We start from the raw sequence: 22925 nt of genomic DNA, 5'->3' as shown, positions 1-22925 counted from the left end.
CTATTTGGAACCAGTCTGTTGTTCCATGTCCAGTTCTAACTGTTGCTTCCTGACCTGCATACAGATTTCTCAAAAAGCAGGTCAGATGGTCTGGTATTCCCATCTCTTACAGAATTTTCCACAGTTTATTGTGATCCACACAGTCAAAGGCTTTGGCATAGTCAATAAAGCAGAAATAGATGTTTTTCTGCAACTCTCTTGCTTTTTCCATGATCCAGTGGATGTTGGCAATTGGATCTCTGGTTCCTCTGCCTTTTCTAAAACCAGCTTGAACATCTGGAAGTTCACGGTTCACGTATTGCTGAAGCCTGGCTTGGAGAATTTTGAGCATTACTTTACTAATGTGTGAGATGAGTGCAATTGTGCGGTAGTTTGAGCATTCTTTGGCATTGCCTTTCTTTGGGATTGGAATGAAAACTGACCTTTTCCAGTCCTGTGGCCACTGCTGAGTTTTCCAAACTTGCTGGCATATTGAGTGTAGCACTTTCACAGCATCATCTTTCAGGATTTGAAACAGCTCAACTGGAATGCCATCACCTCCACTAGCTTTGTTAGTAGTGATGCTTCCTAAGGCCCACTTGACTTCACATTCCAGGATGTCTGGCTCTAGGTGAGTGATCACACCATCATGATTATCTTGGTCATGAAGATCTTTTTTGTATAGTTCTTCTTTGTATTCTTGCCACCTCTTCTTAATATCTTCTGCTTCTGTTAGGTCCAGACCATTTCTGTCCTTTATCGAGCCCATCTTTGCATGAAATGTTCCCTTGGTATCTCTAATTTTCTTGAAAAGATCTCTAGTCTTTCCCATTTTCTTATTTTCCTCTATTTCTTTGCATTGATCACTGAGGAAGGCTTTCTTATCTCTTCTTGCTATTCTTTGGAACTCTGCATTCAGATGCTTATATCTTTCCTTTTCTCCTTTGCTTTTTGCCTCTCTTTTCACAGCTATTTGTAAGGCCTCCTCAGACAGCCATTTTGCTTTTTTGCACTTCTTTTTCTTGGGGATGGTCTTGATCCCTGTCTCCTGTACAGTGTCATGAACCTCATTCCATAGTTCATCAGGCACTCTTGTCTATCAGATCTAGTCCCTTAAATCTATTTCTCACTTCCACTGTATAATCATAAAGGATTTGATTTAGGTCATACCTGAATGGTCTAGTGGTTTCCCCTACTTTCTTCAATTTAAGTCTGAATTTTGCAGTAAGGAGTTCATGATCTGAGCCACAGTCAGCTCCTGGTCTTATTTTTGCTGACCGTGCAGAGCTTCTCCATCTTTGGTGCAAAGAATATAATCAATCTGATTTCGGTGTTGACCGTCTGGTGATGTCCATGTGTAGAGTCTTCTCTTGTGTTGTTGGAAGAGGGTGTTTGTTATGACCAGTGTGTTCTCTTGGCAAAACCCTATTAACCTTTGCCCTGCTTCATTCCGTACTCCAAGGCCAAATTTGCCTGTTACTCCAGGTGTTTCTTGACTTCCTACTTTTGCATTCCAGTCCCCTATAATGAAAAGGACATCTTTTTTGGGTGGTAGTTCTAAAAAGTCTTGTAGGTCTTCATAGCACCGTTCAACTTCAGCTTCTCCAGCATTACTGGTTGGGGTATGAACTTGGATTTCCATGATATTGAATGGTTTGCCTTGGAAACGAACAGAGATCATTCTGTCATTTTTGAGATTGCATCCAAGCACTGCATTTCAGACTCTTTTGTTGACCATGATGGCTACTCCATTTCTAGTAAGGGATTCCTGCCCACAGTAGTAGATATAATGGTCATCTGAGTTAAATTCATCCATTCCCGTCCATTTTAATTCGCTGATTCCTAGCCTGTCCATCTCCTATTTGACCACTTCCAACTTGCCTTGAGTCATGGACCTAACAGTCCAGGTTCCTATGCAATATTGTTCTTTACAGCATCGGAAATACACAATTAAATGTAAAGTTAAAACTCAAGAAATCTTTAGTACACCCAATAAATACCATTGCCTGCCTTTAAAAAAAAAAAATCCAGGATATCTCTAGTAACACAATACATCAACATCAGACTTTTATGAAGTCTAAGTGTTTCTAAATGCATTCTTGTTTCAATACGCCTCTTTTCTTTTGAAGAAAAATATTAAAACTTTTCAAATACTTGAATAATTTAGCTGCTAGTATTTCTCTATTGCAGAGTCTAAGTGGCTCGCTTTTTCTAAGCACCGTGTAACATGAGCCTGTGGGGGTTAAAAGCAAATGAACATTGACAGTGTATTATATGCATAGGACACTGCGGTAGTTAAGAGCATAGTTTTAGTTTTGGCTTGCATCTCAGTTCTTACTCTCTCAGAAAACTTCAGCCTCTCTCTCAGTCTCAATTTCCTCATCAGAAAAAATGAGATGGTCCTTGAATCTCTTCCATAGAGTTAAACTGAGGTAAATAGAAATAACTGTTTTGAAGCGTATAGCTCATGTGTGTTAAGTAACTCACACTGTTGGGCAACAAATCTCCAGAACTCTTTCATCTTCTTGCCAAAATGAAAGTTTACATTCACAAAATGGTATTTCCCCATTCCCCCTTCTCCAGCGCCTGGTATGTACTGGTTTACTTCCTGTTTCAATGAATTGGCTATTCTGGGTACCGTGTGTAAGTAAAGCCTGCAGTGTCTGTCTTTTGGTGCCTGCCTCATTTCAGCCAGCGTGATGTCCTCAAGGCTCACCCACACGGTAGTGGGTGTCAGCACTCCCTCCTTTTCTAAAGCGGTATAGCACTCTGCAGTGTGTATATATCATGTTTTATTTATCCATTCCTCCACTGTTGGGCACGCGTGGTTTCCACGTTTTGGCTACTGCGAATGCGCTGCTGTGAGCATAGGGGTACGAGCATCTCCTCCAGGTCCTGTTTCCAATTCTTTTGGAAATACACTCAAAAGTAGAATTGCTGAATCATATGGTCCTTTAATTTTTAATTGTTTGAGGGCCTGCCGTCCTGTTACCCACAGTGTGAGCCATACTTTTAAGCTTCCTTCTCAAGTGCCCAGAATCCTCAGGGCTGTGATGCAGGATTTTAAAGCCACCCGTTTCTTTCTCTCTTTTTCTGCTCATATAGCAGAATCTGCTGCGCCTCTAACACCGGCCAAGGTCCTCTGTCCTCTGCTGATCTTGGCGTCTACCACGACTGATTTTCCGCGGGCTGGTAGTGTCTGCGCCTTGGGGAGTATATCTTATTATAGGCGGAGCTGCCCCTAATGTTCCCGAAGGAGGGTGCTTGGACTCTTCAGTCAAGAGACATTGATAAGAGGCCCGATGGTGGATTCAGGCTCTATGGGGTCTGCGCTGCAACAGGAGGGCATGAAAACAGGTCACGGGGTCCCGTGCTTGCTCTTGATCATGGAGCCGGGGGCAGCCCCTGAAATGGGGAGGGGCTAGAGAAGGCCCCCGGGTCAGACTGGAGGGGCAGCTCAGCTGGGAAGGCCACCGGCTGGTCCTGGGGGCACAGCGTCCTGCTTTTCCCCCAGCACCTGGGAAGCGGCAGTTGGATTTTTGGTCTTTACATATCTTATTGTTCACGATTTGCTCCAGTTGCACCTCCAGGCAGGTATTTGTAGTACCTTATAGTCTCTTTGTGTTCTGTTCTTGGGGAGATGTTTGTCTAGGTGTAAGCTCAGACGGTAAAGCATCTGCCTACAATGCGAGAGACCTGGGTTCAATCCCTGGATCAGGAAGATCCCCTGGAGAAGAAAATGGCACCCCACTCTAGGACTCTTGCCTGGAAAACCTCATGGACAGAGGAGCTTGGTAGGCTATAGTCCTTGGAGTCGCAAAGTGTCGGACACGACTGAGCGATGTCACTTTCACTTTCAAGCACGCAGCGCAGGGTCCCAGGTCCTAGGCTGGGTCAGTAACAGTCGAGGTTCGCTGAGCGACCACGCCCTGGCAGGGGCAGAGCTGAGACGCCGATTCGCTTTCACATTTCGTCCCCAGAGCCGCCTTCTGGGGTGAGCCTAAGCTTTGCTCCTGAGACTCCTGTGGCCCCCACACGCGGCTGCACGCTGGACTCACGGTCAGAGGGAGAGGAAGCACTGTAAGCAAGCAGGACTCTGAGTGGTCTTCCTGGCGCAGACCCTCCTATCCTCTGCTGCAGCTCCTCCCTGAAGTGCCCAGGTAACGGCAGCTCGTACACAGTTCCTGAATTTTTCAGATGTAAAACCAGCACCAAAGGGGACAAGTTAACTGCTTGAGGATCATCAGCACACACCCCTCAGACTCACTGGTACCCCAGGATTGATAGTGTTGACCTAACCGACCACCAGCCAACTGGAGAATTGTGCTGACGGGTGCAATTGGCACAGTTGGCACCCCTCCCTCAGCTGGCCTTCAAAACCGCTTTCTCCAAACCTTTCAGGGAGTTTGGGATTTTTTGAGCAGGAGCCATTCTCTTTGCATGGCCCTGCAGTAAATGTTCCTCTGCTTCAAACATGGACGTTTCGGTGTGCTTGCTCACTGCGGGGCGGGCAGAGGAACTTGTGAACTTGCTGTCAGTAACAAAGCCATGTGCTTAAAAACCCCGATGCGTGGCCAATCAGAACCTCTGGGGAGTGTTTTACAAGCTCTCCAACTGATCCCAACATTCAGCCCACTTTGAGAAAGAGGGATTTTAGACCCTAGTTTTGCCAATGTGGTCCAGTAGCACTGAAGTTGCTGGAAGCGTGTCTGAAATGCAGATTTTTCAGCCACACCCTAAACCTGCAGAATCAGAGCCTTCCTTTTAACAAGAACCGCCTGGGGTCCAGGTACACATTCAAGTTAGAGAAGCGTGGCCTTGGTGCACAGAACGGTTAACTCAGACAAATAAAAACAATGGAGCAATAAAGCTTCCACCTGAGGGTCTCAAGTGCTTCCTAGTCGTTAGCTAATTCATCTTCCTAAAGGGACATTACACCTATTTTAGAGATGCATAAAGAAAGGCATATTTGCAATTTTTAATTATTTGATTGTTTCTCATTGTTAAGTATTCTCATTTCCACGCCCAGGCATTATGACTCCTTAAATCATTCCCTCCCTTAGCATTCCTAAACCAATTTCTAAAGCAAAAATCAAATGCAGTAAACTAGCAAATGTAGGCCTATCCATACAGAGGGGGGGAAATGCCTTTTTACCCCTAGAACAGGTTCTTGCCTGTTTTTCTTGTTGCTTGTTCTGTTTACCTATTTCCTTCCAGATTCTCTGCAAGCTTCTACTTGCCGAGTCCTATCTGCAGGAACCTCAGCCTTTCCCAAGCATTTAGCATGCCACGCGCACTTCGGTCCTCTTTTCTTAGTGCTCTCCTAACCTTTCCAGCTTTGTACTAAACAACAAATTAGCGCTCACCTCCACCAAGCCCACAGATATTTGTACATTTAAGCAGCGAGTTTTGTGGTCAGAAAGGGAAGAGGGTTCCCTTGAATTTTGTGGCGCCAAACAGCCTTTTTTTCCTCTCTCTCTCTGGTTCAATTAGATTAAGTCAGATTAGTAATATCAGATAAATAGGGCAACTGTCAAGGCACTCAACAATAAATTGAAGCATTCTATTTAAGGAATGTATAATTCAGCAGCCTTGATATATGGGAGTTCTCAAACGCTCCTGGGGAGGTGGCCTGTGGAGAATTTCATCAGTAAGTCTCCAGAACAGGAGGTTTTACTGGATTTTTAGAAAATTAACCATCAGGGAACCTGTCTGGAACAAAAGCCGAAGCCCCAGAGGGTAACCAAGGTGAAAGCTTCCTTACCCCACGTCCTATGGGAGGTCTTTCTCCCCAGGGGTATTGTGAGCCGATCTTCCGTAAAAGATCAGTAATCTACTCCATGGTGCGTCCTGGCCTGCCCACAGCTCTTGATTTCTGGTTCCCGTGGCCAGTCACGTGCAAACAGGCCAGGGTCCAGTGGAAGCCAGCTTCCCCTGCTTGAGTGGGTCTGGTGTGCCCCGGTCTTATTCTAAGATTAACTAATTTCTCCTTCACCTCCTTCTTCCTGGAGGGGTGGGGTGTATTACATATCTTTAAGATAAAAGTCTCTATCTTGAAACAGGGCTTTGTGAAGGAAGCCACTTTTCTTGGAAGGGTAGAGTGCCCTAGGAGTTGGAGGGCGAGGGGAGAGGAGCATATCACTCAGAGGTGGAGCTAAACATTTATTTGAAATGCAGACCAAAGACAGCAGGCAAGCACAGTTGTCTCAGGAGAGTCTGGTGTCTTCCTGGACTTGAGCCGGAGGCAAAGATGCCCGCGCGAGAAAGCATGGGACAAGACAGAAGAAAAGCTTCCACCAGAGTCTTTTTTTTTTTAACATTATTTTTTAAACCATTTTTTTGAGGTGTGTTGACATGTAGAAAGTTGTACATATTTGATACCTGTAACTCATTGGGTATGGGGCTAAGTATGCACACATGAAACTATTACCAGCATCAAGGCCATAAACATGTCCATCCCCAACCAAACTTTCCTCCCACTGCTTTATCATCATCAACATCATTGCTGTTGTTGTAAATTTTTTGTTTGTATAAGAACAGTTGACATAAGATCTACCTGTTGTGGTCTGTGCATGGGTTGGAAAAGAACTTTCAGACAGGAGGCAGAAAGAAAGGAGGATAAAGGTTATTAGAGCAGGGAGTCACTGCTGGGCTGGCTTCCTGACAGTCAGGGGGAGCCAGTGGTGAAGGTGGGTTCTTGGTGTGTTTTCATAGTCAGGGTCCAAGGACGGGGTAGAGGTCTTGCAGTTCATTTGCCAATTGGATGAGGTACGTACACAAGGATACCTTCTCCTTATACGTGTAGGACGGAGAAGGCAATGGCACCCCTCTCCAGTACTCTTGCCTGGAAAATCCCATGGATGGAGAAGCCTGGTGGGCTGCAGTCCATGGGGTCGCTAAGAGTTGGACATGACTGAGCGACTTCACTTTCACTTTTCACTTTCATGCACTAGAGAAGGAAATGGCAGCCCATTCCAGTGTTCTTGCCTGGAGAATCCCAGGGACGGTGGAGCCTGGTGGGCTGCCGTCTATGGGGTCGCACAGAGTTGGACACGACTGAAGCAACTTAGCAGCAGCAGCAGCAGCAGCAGCAGCAGCAGCATACGGGTAGGAGGGGAGACAGGCTATACTGCCCAGAAGGGTCCAGAGATCCTCAGGAGTTACAACGTGGGGGCGGGGAGGGCGCTAAGGGTCTGCTCTTTCTGTTCCTGGCTTCCAGGACCCTGCTTGGTCACCTGTTCTTCCATCCTTGGGACACCACCCTACCCTCTTAGCAAATTTTAAGCACATAATACAGTATTGTTAGCAACGGACACTATGCTGTATAGTAGATCTCCAGAACTTATTTTTCTTCATCCCTGAGACTTTGTATTCTTTGAGCAGAATTTTGAAGTGAGAATGTCCCTCAACCAGGCCAGTCTTTCTGAAAAATCACTGCACACCTGCCAGCTGTGGAGCAAAGGGCATGATCCATTTGCTTTGACTGTTCGGTTGAGCGTTTAGTCCTCACCAATCCCCCAAGACTCTCTTCGTCACCAAAAGAAAGGCATGACGTTTTCTGTCCATCGTAAAAAAACATTCAGAAACCCCCATGAACAGCTGTTAGGAACCTGAGTGGTGTTTCCCAGGCCTCCTTTGCTTAGAAAAATTGGTCACAATCCATAAATACTCTCAATTCCAGGGGAAAAGGGAAACGTTTACATAAGGGAGTTTCCTGAGGATTCCTAATAGCCTAGCAGAGGTGTCCATGAGAAGTGCTTTCAGTTTTTCCCAAAGCCTCTAACTTCTAAAGGATTCAATAACTATGAGATTCAGGAGAAAGCAGAATAGCTCCCCGTGATGTATTTGGTATCCTCTCTCCCCTCATCTGGGGCTTCCCTACAGGCTCAGATAGTAAAGAATCTGACTGCCGTGTGGGAGACCCAGGTTCCATCCTTGGGTTGGGAAGATCTCCTGGAGAAGGAAATGGCAACCCACTCCAGGACTCTTGCCTGGAAAATCTCATGGACAGAGGAGCCTGGCAGGCTACAGTCCCTGGGGTCACAAAGAGTTGGCCACGACTGACCAACTAACACACACACACTTGCCTCATCTACAACAACTTGGCCATGATTAATCAGCCACACTGTGTACGTGATGACTTTTTCCCCATGGTGAGTCTCAGATGGTTCCTCAACCATCTCCCAGGAAGCTCTTCTGCCTTCTGATACAATAGGCCCTGGGAGTCCACACCCCAGGCCATTCAAGACATCTGGCCTTTTCTGATGTCTGGTGGGAAAGAAAGCCTACCCTCCAGCTGGGCCATGATAGTGAATGTCCAATGTAGAGACCAGAAAATCCAATGACCCCCACCACCCACAGATATGCATTCCTATAGGATCACAATGACCGCGTAAGGAATTCCCCAGGGCACAAGATGATGGTAGCCCATGTGTGAGTCCTTATCACACGCTACAATTATTCCAAGTGCATGTTACTTGCGAGTTACAAGTGCTTTGTATTTAATCCTCATAGCAATTAAGTGTTTATTATTAGCCTCTTTATAATAAGGGAGGTGGGAAGCCTGAGGTACAGAGAAATTAAACAGCTTGCACAAAGCCTTCCAGCTGGAAATTATCCAACTCAGGACCTGAATCCAGTACCAGCTGTTCCAGAACCAGGCCCCTGCCTTTTTGAAGTTAAGCTGATCTGAAGACAGCCAAAGTTCTGTTACATCAGATAACTGAAATAGTTAGACCCAAGTCCATTGACTCTAAAAATGGAGTTACCTCTTCTAAGACCCTCTGTGAATTCCTAGAAGAAGGGGGAGCAGAAGGCTTTGAGCCTGATCTCTACGTGAGTTAGAGATACTGAGTTTCAGTAGCCACCATATTGGATGTGCAAGGCAGAAGCCAACTTCAATGTTTTAAAGGGATGGAGGCATCCTTTCAGAAGGGGTGTACACGCCTCCCTAAGAGTCCTTATCCTTTATGAGAACTCTCTGTTCTGTCATCAAAAGGGGCTAGGAAAGCAATTGCTAGCTCACTATTTTTTACATCACTCAGTTCAGTTGAGTTCAGTCGCTCAGTCGTGTCCAACTCTTTGCAACCCCATGAATTGCAGCATGCCAGGCCCCTCTGTCCATCACCAACTCCCAGGTTTATTCAAACTCATGTCCATTGAGTTGGTGATGCCATCAAACCATCTCATCCTCTGTCTTCCCCTTCTCCTCCTGCCCCTAATCCCTCCCAGCATCAGAGTCTTTTTCAATGAGTCAACCCTTCACCTGAGGTGGCCAAAGTATTGGAGTTTCAGCTTCAGCATCAGTCCTTCCAACAAACACCCAGGACTGATCTCCTTCAGAATGGACAGGTTGGACCTCCTTATAGTCCAAGGGACTCTCAAGAGTCTTCTCCAACACCACAGTTCAAAAGCATCAATTCTTTGGCACTCAGCTTTCTTCACAGTCCAACTCTCACATCCATACATGACCACAGGAAAAACCATAGCCTTGACTAGACGGGACCTTTGTTGGCAAAGTAATATCTCTGCTTTTGAATATACTATCTAGGTTGGTCATAACTTTCCTTCCAAGGAGTAAGCGTCTTTTAATTTCATGGCTGCAGTCACCATCTGCAGTGATTTTGAAGCCCCCAAAAATAAAGTCTCTCACTGTTTCCACTGTTTCTCCATCTATTTCCCATGAAGTGATGGGACCAGATGCCATGATCTTTGTTTTCTGAATGTTGAGCTTTAAGCCAACTTTTTCACTCTCCTCTTTCACTTTCATCAAGAGGCTCTTTAGTTCCTCTTCACTTTCTGCCATAAGGGTGGTGTCATCTGCATATCTGAGGTTATTGATATTTCTCCCGGCAATCTTGATTCCAGCTTGTGTTTCCTCCAGCCCAGCATTTCTCATGATGTACTCTGCATAGAAGTTAAATAAGCAGGGTGACCATATACAGCCTTGATGAACTCCTTTTCCTATTTGGAACCAGTCTGTTGTGCCATGTCCAGTTCTAACTGTTGCTTCCTGACCTGCATATAGGTTTCTCAAGAGTCAGGTCAGGTGGTCTGGTATTTCTATCTCTTTCAGAATTTTCCACAGTTTATTGTGATCCACACAGTCAAAGGCTTTGGCATAATCAAGAAAGCAGAAATAGATGTCTTTCTGGAACTCTTGCTTTTTCCATGATCCAGTGAATGTTGGCAATTGGATCTCTGGTTCCTCTGCCTTTTCTAAAACCAGCCTGAACATCTGGAAGTTCACGGTTCACGTATTGCTGAAGCCTGGCTTGGAGAATTTTGAGCATCACTTTACTAATGTGTGAGATGAGTGCAATTGTGTGGTAGTTTGAGCATTCTTTGGCATTGCCTTTCTTTGGGATTGGAATGAAAACTGACCTTTTCCAGTCCTGTGGCCACTGCTGAGTTTTCCAAATTTGCTGGCATATTGAGTGCTGCACTTTCACAGCACTAGAAAGGCAAATTTTGGTGAAAATCATAACTCATTTCCAATGGTATTCCCTCAAGCTGTTTGGCAGCTTTTTCCTTCCCACAATTCATGATAAAATTCCACCACACTTGGGAAAATCATCCCAGCCTTACAATTGTCCATAATACTTAAAAAGCAGCCAGATGAAAGAATAAAAGATCAATATAGCTGATAGATTTGAAAGCAACCAAGGTCACATTCCAGTTTTGTTTGTTTGTTTTTGAGAAAAGAAATTAAATCCAGACCCAGCTCACACTCGGCAAAATTTATGAGCAATCCAACATTAATCAATTCACCTTCAAGGGCCTTTTCCTCTTGCCTTTAATCATGTGATATCTAGGGGACTTACACGCTCAGAGTCATGAAGAAAGACCCAGGCTCTCAGGCCCCTGCGTAGCTTTTGGCTCAGGACTGCATGGATTATTTAAAATTCCATTCCTGGTGTCATTCCACCCCATCCAAACGAAGCTCAGCCTCTGGAATCTTTAAGGCCATGGTGCCTGAAAGCCCCACCTTCATGGGTTACAGCCAGCCTCCTATGGGGGCTCACATGACCTACACTGCTTTTCAACACAATTGCTGACACCACACGTAGGGTGTTTTCCTCACATCAATCCATTCTCTAACTCTCTGGACACCAACTGAGTGTCCTACAATTCAACCAATTCTGATGTGAACTTCCAGAAATACAAGTTAAAGGCTCAGCCCCACAAGACTGCCCCATTTTCAGACTAGTTACAAGTTCCGCATTGCCCCTGAACTTCTAACAGCTGGCTATAAAGTGCGGGTCCCCACGACCCCGTCGTCAGGGACCACAGTTCACTAGAATGGCAAACACTTTGCTGACCGTTTCTGTTTAATTATAAAGGATACAACTGGACTGCTGCCACGTGGCAGAGTTTCACAGGATCACGTATGGAGGACCATCCGTGGTCTCTCTAGGTGCCGCCTTTTCAGAATCTCCACGTTCTCACCAACTTGGGTGTTCCCCAAACCCCATCATTTAGGGTTATTTATGGAAGTTTCATTATGTTGGAATGGTTGATTCAATAATTGGTCATTGATAATGAACTTAACCTCCAGCTCCTTTCCACCAGCAGCAGAGGTCAGAGATGGAGTTTCAAGTTCCAATCCTCCAGGCGTCACTTGGTTTTTCTAGGGACCAGATTCATCCTCAATACCAATCATCTCATAGTCACACAAATGACTCTCACCTTCAGAGACTCCCATGGCTGTAGGAGCTGTGTGCCAGGAACCAGGAGCAGAGACCAAGTACCTATTTCTCTTCTATCACAGGTGGCAGTCTTGTCGCTGTCCCCTATGTTACTCGTAATTTTCTGTCTCCCCTTCCCAGTCTCTCAAATCGTCCAGAGTCAGGCTAGCCTTTTTTGTCCTTGAAGTACACAGCCTCCTCCCAACCCCTCTTATGACAATATGATGGAAACCTCTTGAGAACATGCCTCTTAATTTTGTTGAACTCTCACCACACAGCACTTACTGTGTCTCAAAGCCTGCTCTAGACCTTCCTATGACTGTACACATTTCATCGTCACAGCCATTCCAGGAAGTAAGAATATGATCTCCATTTGACAGATGGAAAAGCTCGGAGAGAAGAGAGTTCAGTGACTTGCAGAAGGTCAAACAGCCGTGGGGTCTGGACACAAATGCCCGGCTGGGTCTGAAGTCTGAGGCACCATTACGACTCCCTGCATCACCACCCGGCCTCAGCAAGCAGTCAGTCCTTCAGAGACGCTGCTGGTGTCTCTCACTGAACAGAAGAAGGGAGATGCTGCATGTCTCCTCTGATGAGTCTGTAGCAAAAAAAGCTCACCACTGCCTTGGGAGACTGAATGTCTCAGAAAATGTTGGCTTGGGGAAGCAAATGTCTGCAAGGCACTGAGCTGGGCAGTGAGACCTCTGAGGTAACTCTGAAGCCCCTTGAGGATAAGAAAAGCCAGAGGTGAGTTGAGAAGTTCAAGGAGCTTAGTCCCAGCCACACGAAGGCCGGCTGGTCCCTGGATAAAGGGCAATGCAGATGACTATGAGGAGCCCGGAGTCCCGCCCACGCTATAAGGCGGGCATTGTTGGCTCTCCCACCCTGAGGGAGACATGGAAACTTGGGCACCAGTTTACACCAGCAGCAGAGACGACGACAAAGGCAGAAGCTGAAGCTCACGACGATGGGCCGTGCCGTGGGTGACACACAGCACTGCTGGGAGCTGCACAGAGGAACAGCCGGCGGGGCCGCCCCAGGATCTGCTCGGACGCTGGACCGCCACGGTGACTCATTACAGAGGCGCCGGCTTCCAGGAGCGTGTTGGGCTTCAGCTGCAGGAAGTGCACAGGAGCAGTAGCTCCCTGTTGACTGGTGCAAACAGAACTGTCTGTTGTGCCCTTGCGGCCCCCTTGGAGTTCCCTGGACTCGTCAGCAAGGTAGTGCGTGGGGGAGACTTTTTATTAGAGAACTGTTTTAAAAGTTGCAAGACTTGGGAATCAAACCAGCATGGGTTCAAGTCCTGACCCTGCCATTCCCTTGCAACGTGTCTTTGGGGGGAGCTGGGGAAGGCAACGGCACCCCACTCCAGTACTCTTGCCTGGAAAATCCCATGGATGGAAGAGCCTGATAGGCTGCAGACCATGGGGTCACGAAGAATCGAACACAACTGAGCGACTTCACTTTGACTTTTCACTTTCATGCATTGGAGACGGAAATGGCAACCCACTCCAGTAGAGAATCCCAGGGATAGGGGAGCCTGGTGGGCTGCCGTCTACAGGGTCACATAGAGTCAGACACGACTGAAGCGAGTTAGCAGCAGCAGCAGCAGCAGTCTACTTCTGGGAGAAGGAAATGGCAACCCACTCCAGTCTTCTTGCCTCGAGAATCCCTTGGACCGAGGAGCCTGGTGGGCTGCCATCCATGGGGTCGCACAGAGTGGGACACGACTGAAGCAACTTAACATGCACGCGTGCATTGAGAAGGAAATGGCAACCCACTCCAGTGTTCTTGGCTGGAGAATCCCTTGGACCGAAGAGCCTGGTGGGCTGCCGTCTATGGGGCCGCACAGAGTTGGACACGACTGGAGCGACTTAGCAGCAGCAGCAGCAGCAGCAGTCTACTTCCATCTCTAACTTCTAACATGGGGTCACGTGACCTATCCTGTGATTGCTATTGTGATTCACTGAGATAATGTTTTCTGATGCACCATTTTGATGTCTGGTGAGCTGTTCACCCCTGACAAACAATACAAGTATTATGAGTATTATTTCTTGAATCTGCCTTACTTTTGTTTCCTTATGTGTAAAATGGTGTTGCCCCACAAGACTGTGGGGCAGAGTAATTAAATACAATTAATAATTCAAAGTGCCTTGGAGCAAAGCACCAATTCTGTATAGATTTCTGAAGACAAAACAAACACAGCTTCTGTACTCACCTGTCCTCCTCAAATGCGCCAGGAGATCTTCCTTTTCTTTTTTTCATGAGGCCTTCCTCCAGAATGATTCAATTTCCTCTTTTCCGGTGGAACTTTTGGAAAGAGATATATAATGAAACTTTGTTACATTGTCTATTCCCACATTCAACATTTTCGAGCCTGTAATATTCCCAGTTCCTTAAAAAACGAAAAAAACAAGGTTTTCTATATGTCTTTCAGTCTTCAAAGAGCTCTCCTGCCTGCCGCTGGCAGCAGAGGCCTGGGACACGTCTTTCTACACTGTCATGAGTGATGTCTTGCGTGCTTTTTAACAGCGTCAGCTTCTCCACTGCATGGGTTCTAGCCATCTTGGCAACAGTGGGAATGTTTTTTGTTGTTCTTGAGAAAGGCAGACGTTTTGGCTATTTTCACTGCAGCTGCTCAACCTCAGAAAAGAAAGAAATGTGAAGGTCTGAGACAACCTTTAAGCAGACTTCCTTCATTTTACACATAGGTTGAACCTTTGAGGGTCAACAATTGAAATTACATTGTAGCTTTAATGTGATCATAAAGCAGTAATTCTTTTTTTTTTTTAGCATTATACTTTTTGATGAAATTGTAATGCTGCTCATCATTTATTTGACTCATGCTGCTTAAATCTGACCTCTAGGTATCTCTGCCAATAATGAGTTTAAACTGAAAGCAGAAGAACATTTAATTAGCCTTTGCTTGTAACAGTCCAATGAGTTGGGTTAGCTTAGAGCTTTGAGATGAAGAGTTTCAGTTGCCAAAGAAGGATGCTAATTTTACATGTTACATGTGGAGAAGGTCCAGAAATAACTTTCTTACAACATGCTACTTGGAAGCCAAGAATTTCAAGTCCACTAAATTAAAAGGTATAAGCATTCATGGTCAGATTTAGAAAGCTACCAAAAAAATCTCATGAACCTTTTCTGAAAGCCTATTTTGGAACAAAGATTTCCACTTCGCTTTTATTTAAATCCAAATACACATGTTAAAATTTGTATTGTATCCAGTTTACATAACCCTCCTGAAGTCACCTTGCCCTTCTTAGCTCTGAGTCAGGATAATGCTTCCCTTAGGGTTAGGGTCAGGCTTCCTCAGGTTTATGCTGCTCGTTCACTCTACGACACATTATATTCAAACGTATTATGAGGACACAAAGAATGGCGCTCCTTAGGGACCACTCTCCACTTGACAGACAGAGCCTTCACACGTGAAATCCCATACAGATAGGCCTTTAATAGTCTGTCTAAGTAGGGGATATGATTTAGTGAGAGGAAATGGAATATGACGTGAACACAGACACACATAAGCCTAACACACCCTTAGAGGAGAGAGGCTATATGAGCAAAAGAAGTTATGATGCAAAAAAGAAAACCAATACAGAATAAGAACGACTTTGTTAAATGCTAAGCATTTATCTACGTGCTATACGTGTACTATCATACTTACTCCTCACAAAGCCCTGGTGAGCCAGGTCTCACTACGCCCACCGCGTTTGGTAGATGAGCAAAGTAAAGCTCAAAGAGTAAGGAGCTTTCCCAGTGGCACATAGCAAGCAAGAATTCCGGAATCTGAGCTCTGCTGCATAAAGTGACATCAGCACGGACAGAGCAAAGCCGGGAGGATGGGAAGCGCCCTCTCCCTGTTTTCAGAAGTGAGATGAGTAGGCAAAGAATCCATAGGAAATTTCTTACTTTGGTTACACATTTACTAAATGGTAACAATCTAGGAAAGATTTTGTGGTTTTATGTATAAGAAAGACATGCAAATTCATGATAACTCCTATATTTTAATAAATATGCATAGCAAAATTTAAAAATTAACCACCATAAGAGTAGAAATAGAGTGTACAACTTCTGAACAATAAAAGAGGAAGTAGTAAGAAAAAAAAGAAATAAAAAGCAAATGCTAAATCATTTATTTAAAGATACTAAAGTGCAAAAAAAATTTTTTTTAATCATAGAAAAGAACATGGTAGCTCCAAACTCAAAGACATTAGTAATTACAATAAATGTATTTGGACAAATTCTTAAATTAAAAGACATAGATTTTCAGTTTGGATTTTTAAAACTTAGTATATGCTACTTACAAAATAATACTGCAAATATAAGAAAACAGAAAGCCTGAAAATAAGGAGATGGAAAACATACACCTAGAATACTAACAAAAGGCATAACTAATTAGCAAGTAACAAAATACATGTTAAGACAAAAAAAGTGCTTAAGGATAGAGTGTATTAATTCTCTTATTCCTGCATAACAAATGGTCATAGACTGTAGCTGGAAAAGACACCAGTTTACCATCTCCCAGCTTTCTGTGGTCAGAAGTCTGGCACAGCATGGCTAGGATCGATGTTTAGGGCCTCATTAGCTGATATCAAGGTATTGGCAATCTGCACCCCCATCTGGAGTCTTGACCAGGGGGAGATTTGCTGCAAGCCCCTTCTGGTTGTTGGAAGAAATTATTTCCTTGTTGCTCTAAGACTGAGGTCTCTGCTGTCTGGCAAGCTGTTAACCAGGGATCCTTTCCATCTTTTCGAGGCTGCTCTTGATCCTCGCCCTGTGGCACCACTCATTTCAGGAGCAGAAAACATCTCTTGGGTCAGGTCTCTCTTACGCTTCAAGTCTCTCTGACTTCTGCCGCTCCCAGCCAGAGAAACGGCTCAGCTCTCAAAAGACTTGTGTGATTAGCTTGGACCCTCCAAATCCTCCCCCTTTCTTAAGATTGTTGTGCCACAACATAACCATGGGGTAAAAGCCATCAGATTTTAGTCCTCTGATCATATACGTTATGCACAAGTTGGGGATGAGGTCTTGAGGGATATTTTAGCATTCTGCCTATCACAAAGGGCACTATAGTCATTAAATGTGGCCTATGCCACACTTTTAATCTTGAGCTAAAAAGTTCAACTTTTCCAGGAAGACATAAAAATTAAAATGTCTTTTCATCACTAAAATATCGCTAAAGAAATAAATCCGTAGATGATAGAAATCAGGGAGAAAATTACACGTCCATGGCCATAGTGGGATGTTTCCATATACCACTTCTAAAAAGTCAAAAAGTAGTAAGCTAGATTATTGGAATGCACGATTAATGCATTTGTGATTTAGGACATTTGTGGAATATCCCACTCTTAGGAAACACATATTTTAAAACAAAGAATCACTACATACTAGCAATAGATTTAAAATTTCTCAAGAATTAGAAAGTCCACGTAACTCAACAAAGAAGTTTACCAATAGTTTAACATATTTCTACAAAGAAAACACCAATCTCCAAAAAAATTTAAAACAAGTCTATGAAACTCTCAAACAAACAATCATTCCAAACTTACCCCCATACTCTCCAGAATATAGGAAAAAGAATATAGGAAATAGGCTCCAATTCAATTTATGGGTCTAGTAAGACTTTTACTATCAAAGCCAGACAAAGGAGACTACAACAGAAGTCATTTTAACATGTGACCATAGATAAAAGCTTTTAAAATGATGTATGGGCAAAATGTTTTAAGAAGCATATAAAAAAGATAATATATCATGATCAAGTTGAATTCAGTACATTTATACAAGGACAGTGAAACATTAGAGAAATCTATAATTATCAGTTATGCCACTAAAAGGTTAAAGAAAAAAAAAATATGGTCTTGACATATGCAAAACAGCCAGCTGATAAATTTCAGCATCCAATAATAATCGGGAAAAAAAGCTTCCTTAGGAAATTAGGGGGAAAAATTCCCTTAGCCTGTTAAAGGCTGTCACCAAAAATGTAAAACAAATATCTTATTAAATGAGGAGGCTATTCTTTTAAGTAGAAACAAGACAAGAATGCTCACTAACCACTACTCTTATTCAGGATTGAATGGGAACTCCAAGTGAATGAAATAAAACAAGAAAAAGAGTTAGAAGATATAAGGGCCAGAGAGAAAGAAGAAAAATTGTTATTTTCAAGAAGGATGTGGTTTTGATATAGGAAAAAGTCCCCAAAATTACACATTAATAAAAATAAGACTGTTTTGCAAGATTTATAGATTTAAGATCATTTCAGAAATAAATGAAATTGAATCTCTATCTAACACTCCTTACAAAGATAATTCTGTAAAGATTAAAGGTGTATGTGGAAAACAAAATATAATATTTTAAAGTAAATGTGGACAATATATTTCTGAACTCAAATTATGGAAGTCTTTCTTAAATAAAAGAATTAACTATGATTGACAAATCAAACTACCATAAAAATAAGGTCACCTGCTCATCAACAGTCACCATAAAGACAAGGAGAGGACAAGTCACAAACTGAAAAAAGATAAATGAAATAAAGTTTAAAAAGAATTTAATCTCCAGAACATGTAAATGATATTATGCATACAGGTCAATAGAAAAAGTACAATAACCCAAGTAATACAAAATGGGCACAAGATACAATAAAAAATATCCCATAAAACGAAATGCAGGTAACACTCAGGTAATCCGGGAAACTGACTCTGAGTTTGAGATTGATATGCAGGTGAATTCATGGGAAATGGTCTCATAAAGTGAAAACAATAATAAGGATAGATATTTTCAATATATAAATATAAATATTATAGACATCGTATAATGTGAATTGTCATATATTGCTGCCTCTATGCAATACAGAGCTGGAAGAAGCACAAGCTGGAATCAAGATTGCCGGGAGAAATATCAGTCACCTCAGATACACAGATGACACCACCCTTATGGCAGAAAGTGAAGAGGAGCTAAAGGGCCTGTTGATGAAAGTGAAAGAGGAGAGTGAAAAAGTTGGCTTAAAGCTCAACATTCAGAAAACGAAGATCATGGCATCTGGTCCCATCACTTCATGGCAAATATATGGGGAAACAATGGAAATAGTGACAGACTTTATTTTGGGGGGCTCCAAAATCACTGCAGATGGTGACTGCAGCCATGAAATTAAAAGACGCTTATTCCTTGGGAGAAAAGTTATGACCAACCTAGACAGTATATTCAAAAGCAGAGACATTACTTTGCCGACTAAGGTGCGTCTAGTCAAGGCTATGGTTTTCCCAGTGGTCGTGGATGGATGTGAGAGTTGGACTGTGAAGAAGGCTGAACACCAAACAACGTGAGTCTGAGTGAACTCCAGGAGTTGGTGATGGACAGGGAGGCCTGGCGTGCTGTGATTCATGGGGTTGCAAAGAGTCGAACACGACTGAGCGACTGAACTGAACTGACTGAAAATCACTGCAGATGGTGACTGCAGCCATGAAATTAAAAGACGCTTACTCCTTGGAAGAAAAGCTATGTCCAACCTAGACAGCGTATTTGAAAGCAGAGACATTGCTTTGTTGACAAAAGTCCGTCTAGTCAAAGCTATGGTTTTTCCAGTAGTCATGTACGATGTGAGAGTTGGACTATAAAGAAGGCTGAGCGCCGAAGAACTGATGCTTTTGAATTGTGGTGTTGGAGAAGACTCTTGAGAGTCCCTTGGACTGCAAGGAGGTCCAACCAGTCCATCCTAAAGGAGATCAGTCCCGAATATCCATTGGAAGGACTAATGCTGAAGCTGAAACTCCAATACTTTGGCCACCTGATGTGAAGAGCTGACTCATTTGAAAAGACCCTGATGCTGGGAAAGACTGAGGGCAGGAGGAGAAGGGGACGACAGAGGGTGAGATGGTTGGATGGTGTCACCGACAGTGAACATGCTGCTGCTGCTAAGTGGCTCCAGTCGTGTCCGACTCTGTGCGACCCCACAGACGGCAGCCCCCCAGGCGCCCCCGTCCCTGGGATTCTCCAGGCAGGAGCACTGGAGTGCAATGGACATGAGTGTGAACAAGTTCCAGGAGCTGGTGAAGGACAGGGTAGCCTGGTGGGCTGTATTCCATGGGGTCACAAAGAGTCGGATATGACTGAGCAATTGAACAACAAGTGTAATACATATTTAACATGTTCACTATATGTATTCTTAAAACAAACACCAAAGGATGAGCTTAAGAATTTTTCTAGTGTTTATATCAGGTGATAGTACAGAGATTTCTTCTTTTAATATTAACTAGCCTATATGTCACAGAAGGCAATGGAACCCCACTCCAGTGCTCTTGCCTGGAGAATCCCATGGACGGAGGAGCCTGGTGGGCTCCATGGGGTCGCTAAGGGTCAGACACAACTGCATGGCTTCCTTTTCACTTTCATGCATTGGAGAAGGAAATGGCAACCCACTCCAGTGTTCCTGCCTGGAGAATCCCAGGGACGGGGGAGCCTGGTGGGCTGACGTCTATGGGGTGTCACAGAGTCGGACACGACTGAAGTAACTTAGCAGCAGCTGCCTATATGTACTAAAGTTTTTGCCATGAATATGTTTTTGGTAATGAGGAAGAAGAAAAATAGATGCTAACTGAAAAACTTACTGAGCACTGAACTCTGGCCTCTAGAATTCTTTTTGAGAATAGAACATAAAGGGAAATAGAGATAAAGAGGTAGGAATTAGGGGGCAGGTCACATCATGTTCGGTTCACCAGAAGCAAATCTGCTTCAAGTCCTCAGTGCTTCCTCAGACATCTCACCCATTCCCCACCTGTGACCAAGTGTGATCACTTCCAAAACCCAGGCTCTTTATGTCTACACTGTGAATGTCAGCATTATGCTCTTGGAAAACAAAGGTTGAATGCATAGAGTTCTAGCTTTGAAAGGGCTAAAAGCAGAACATGAATTTTGAGGAACTTTAGAGACACAGAGAAGGGAATTTCAAGTGTGAATGAGTCTCAACTGAAGTTGAGAAGATTTAGAGTCATCCACGGAAGAACTTCCACAAAACAAAAGTTTCCAAACCTCAGAACAGACTGTTCTATATATTTGTTGTGAACAAAACATACTATTAAAGTGTTTAAGTGATTTTTCAAATATCAAGTGGGTAGCCAGATATTTTAAAGGCATGGAGTGGAAGCTAATTTTAGAGGATAAGACATATCTGGTGATCTAAAGTCTTGGAATAGTTTTTGCTTGTTCATTTTCACCCCGTCTTTATTTAGTGTGCTGATGATTTGACAGAATTGTAAAGCGTTGACATTTCCCCACAATACCACTTTTGTAGAAAGGGAATTATGAGCCTACACCAGGATTTTCCTATGGTTTCCATCTGCAAACCTAGTAACATAAGTGAAAAGTGAAAGTGAAAGTGAAGTCACTCGGTCGTGTCTGACTCTTTGCGACCCGTGGACTGTAGCCCACCAAGCTCCTCCGTCCATGGGATTCTCCAGGCAAGAATACTGGAGAGGGCTGCCATTTCCTTCTCCAGGGGATCTTCCCGACCCAGGGATCAAACCCAGGTGTCCTGGGTCTCCTGCGTGGGCAGGCCAATTCTTTACCACTGCACCACCTGGGGAGCCCTGATTAATACCTTCCTTCATGACAACCTGGAGAGAGCCAAGAGTTACTTCTATATCTCTAGATTTTTACTTCATTGAAACTTTTATTTTTTTTGGCATAAATGTCACTTAACATGATGGCTACCCTTTCCTTTTGTTCCTGAATAAAAAGAGACGAAGTAAAATGCCAGTTGCTACAATATCCAGCAAGGAAGATGTAGGCATTCAAACAGAGCGTTACATTGGTGCATCACTGATGGGAGTGCAGAGTAGCGCAATACTTATGGGAGGGGAAGCTGGTAATAAAACTGGTGATAATTAACAACATTTCATGGGCATTTACTCTTTGACCCAGCAATCCCACTTTCAGGGATCTCTTCTAAAGTTGCTCTGGTAAAAATATGAAAATACATATACACTAGAATATTTATTATGGGTCTATTTTTAATAGAAAATGCCTAAAAATAACCCTGATAAAAAACAAATAATCATGATAAGAGACTGGTTGAATAAACTGTGGTAGAGTGGTATGATGGAGTACTATACAAATTAAGCGAAGGAAGAGATGTTTTTATACAACTATGAGAAGATCTTTGAGTTGTACTTGAAGTGAAAAAGACAAAGTGGATATAAATGTGTATAGTAAGTTACTATTTATCTAAAGAAAGGGTTCCAGCTGTGTAAATATATACATGTATATTTATATACACACGCAAGTATATATGGTAGAATATGCCTGATATACGCATAGATAGGGAAAAGTACGACGGTTTAGTCACTAATTCATGCCCAGCTCTTGTGACCCCATGGACTGTAGCCTGCCAGGCTCATCTGTCTATGGGATTCCCCAGATAAGGATACTGGAGTGGGTTGCCATTTCCTTCTCCAAGGTAGAAGTATCAGTTCAGTTCAGTTCAGTCACTCAGTCATGTCTGACTCTTTGTGACCCCATGAATCACAGTGCACCAGGCCTCCCTGTCCATCACCAACTCCCGGAGTTATCCAAACTCATGCCCATCGAGTCGGTGATGCCATCCAGTCATCTCATCCTCTCTCATCCCCTTCTCCTCCTCTCTCGTCCCCTTCTCCTCCTGCCCCCAATCCCTCCTAGCATAAGAGTCTTTTCCAATGAGTCAACTCTTGGCATGAGGTGGCCAAAGTATTGGAGTTTCAGCTTTACCATCAGTCCTTCCAAAGAACACCCAGGATTGATCTCCTTTAGAATGGACTGGTTGGATCTCCTTGGAGAGAGTCTTCTCCAACACCACAGTTTAAAAGCATCAATTCTTCGGCACTCAGCTTTGTTCACAGTCCAACTCTAACATCCATACATGACCACAGGAAAAACCGTAGCCTTGACTAGATGGACCTTTGTTGGCAAAGTAATGTCTCTGCTTGGCAAGCAAGTATACCTAATAAATATCCAGTTGGTGGCATAAAAAGAAAGAGAAATAATTTCAAGTGATATTAAAACACTGTAATTTGACAAGTCTAATGGGATATATCATATGTACAAAAATAAGTTAAAAATCATTGAATATTTTCAATAATTGCATCATTGCTATTGTTGGCTCTTCTGGTATTGCTGTCCTTCACTGAGTAGACTGGATAAGCATGGGATATTCCAGCTCTGTCATTTCTGGTAGATTCTTAAATCAAATACGGATTGAAGATTGAAAAGTTAGAATTCTGT

This window comes from Oryx dammah, unplaced genomic scaffold (genome assembly GCF_014754425.2).
Source record: "Oryx dammah isolate SB20612 unplaced genomic scaffold, SCBI_Odam_1.1 HiC_scaffold_2, whole genome shotgun sequence".
Lineage (NCBI taxonomy): Eukaryota > Metazoa > Chordata > Mammalia > Artiodactyla > Bovidae > Oryx > Oryx dammah.
Note: the sequence above shows the minus strand (reverse complement) of the source record.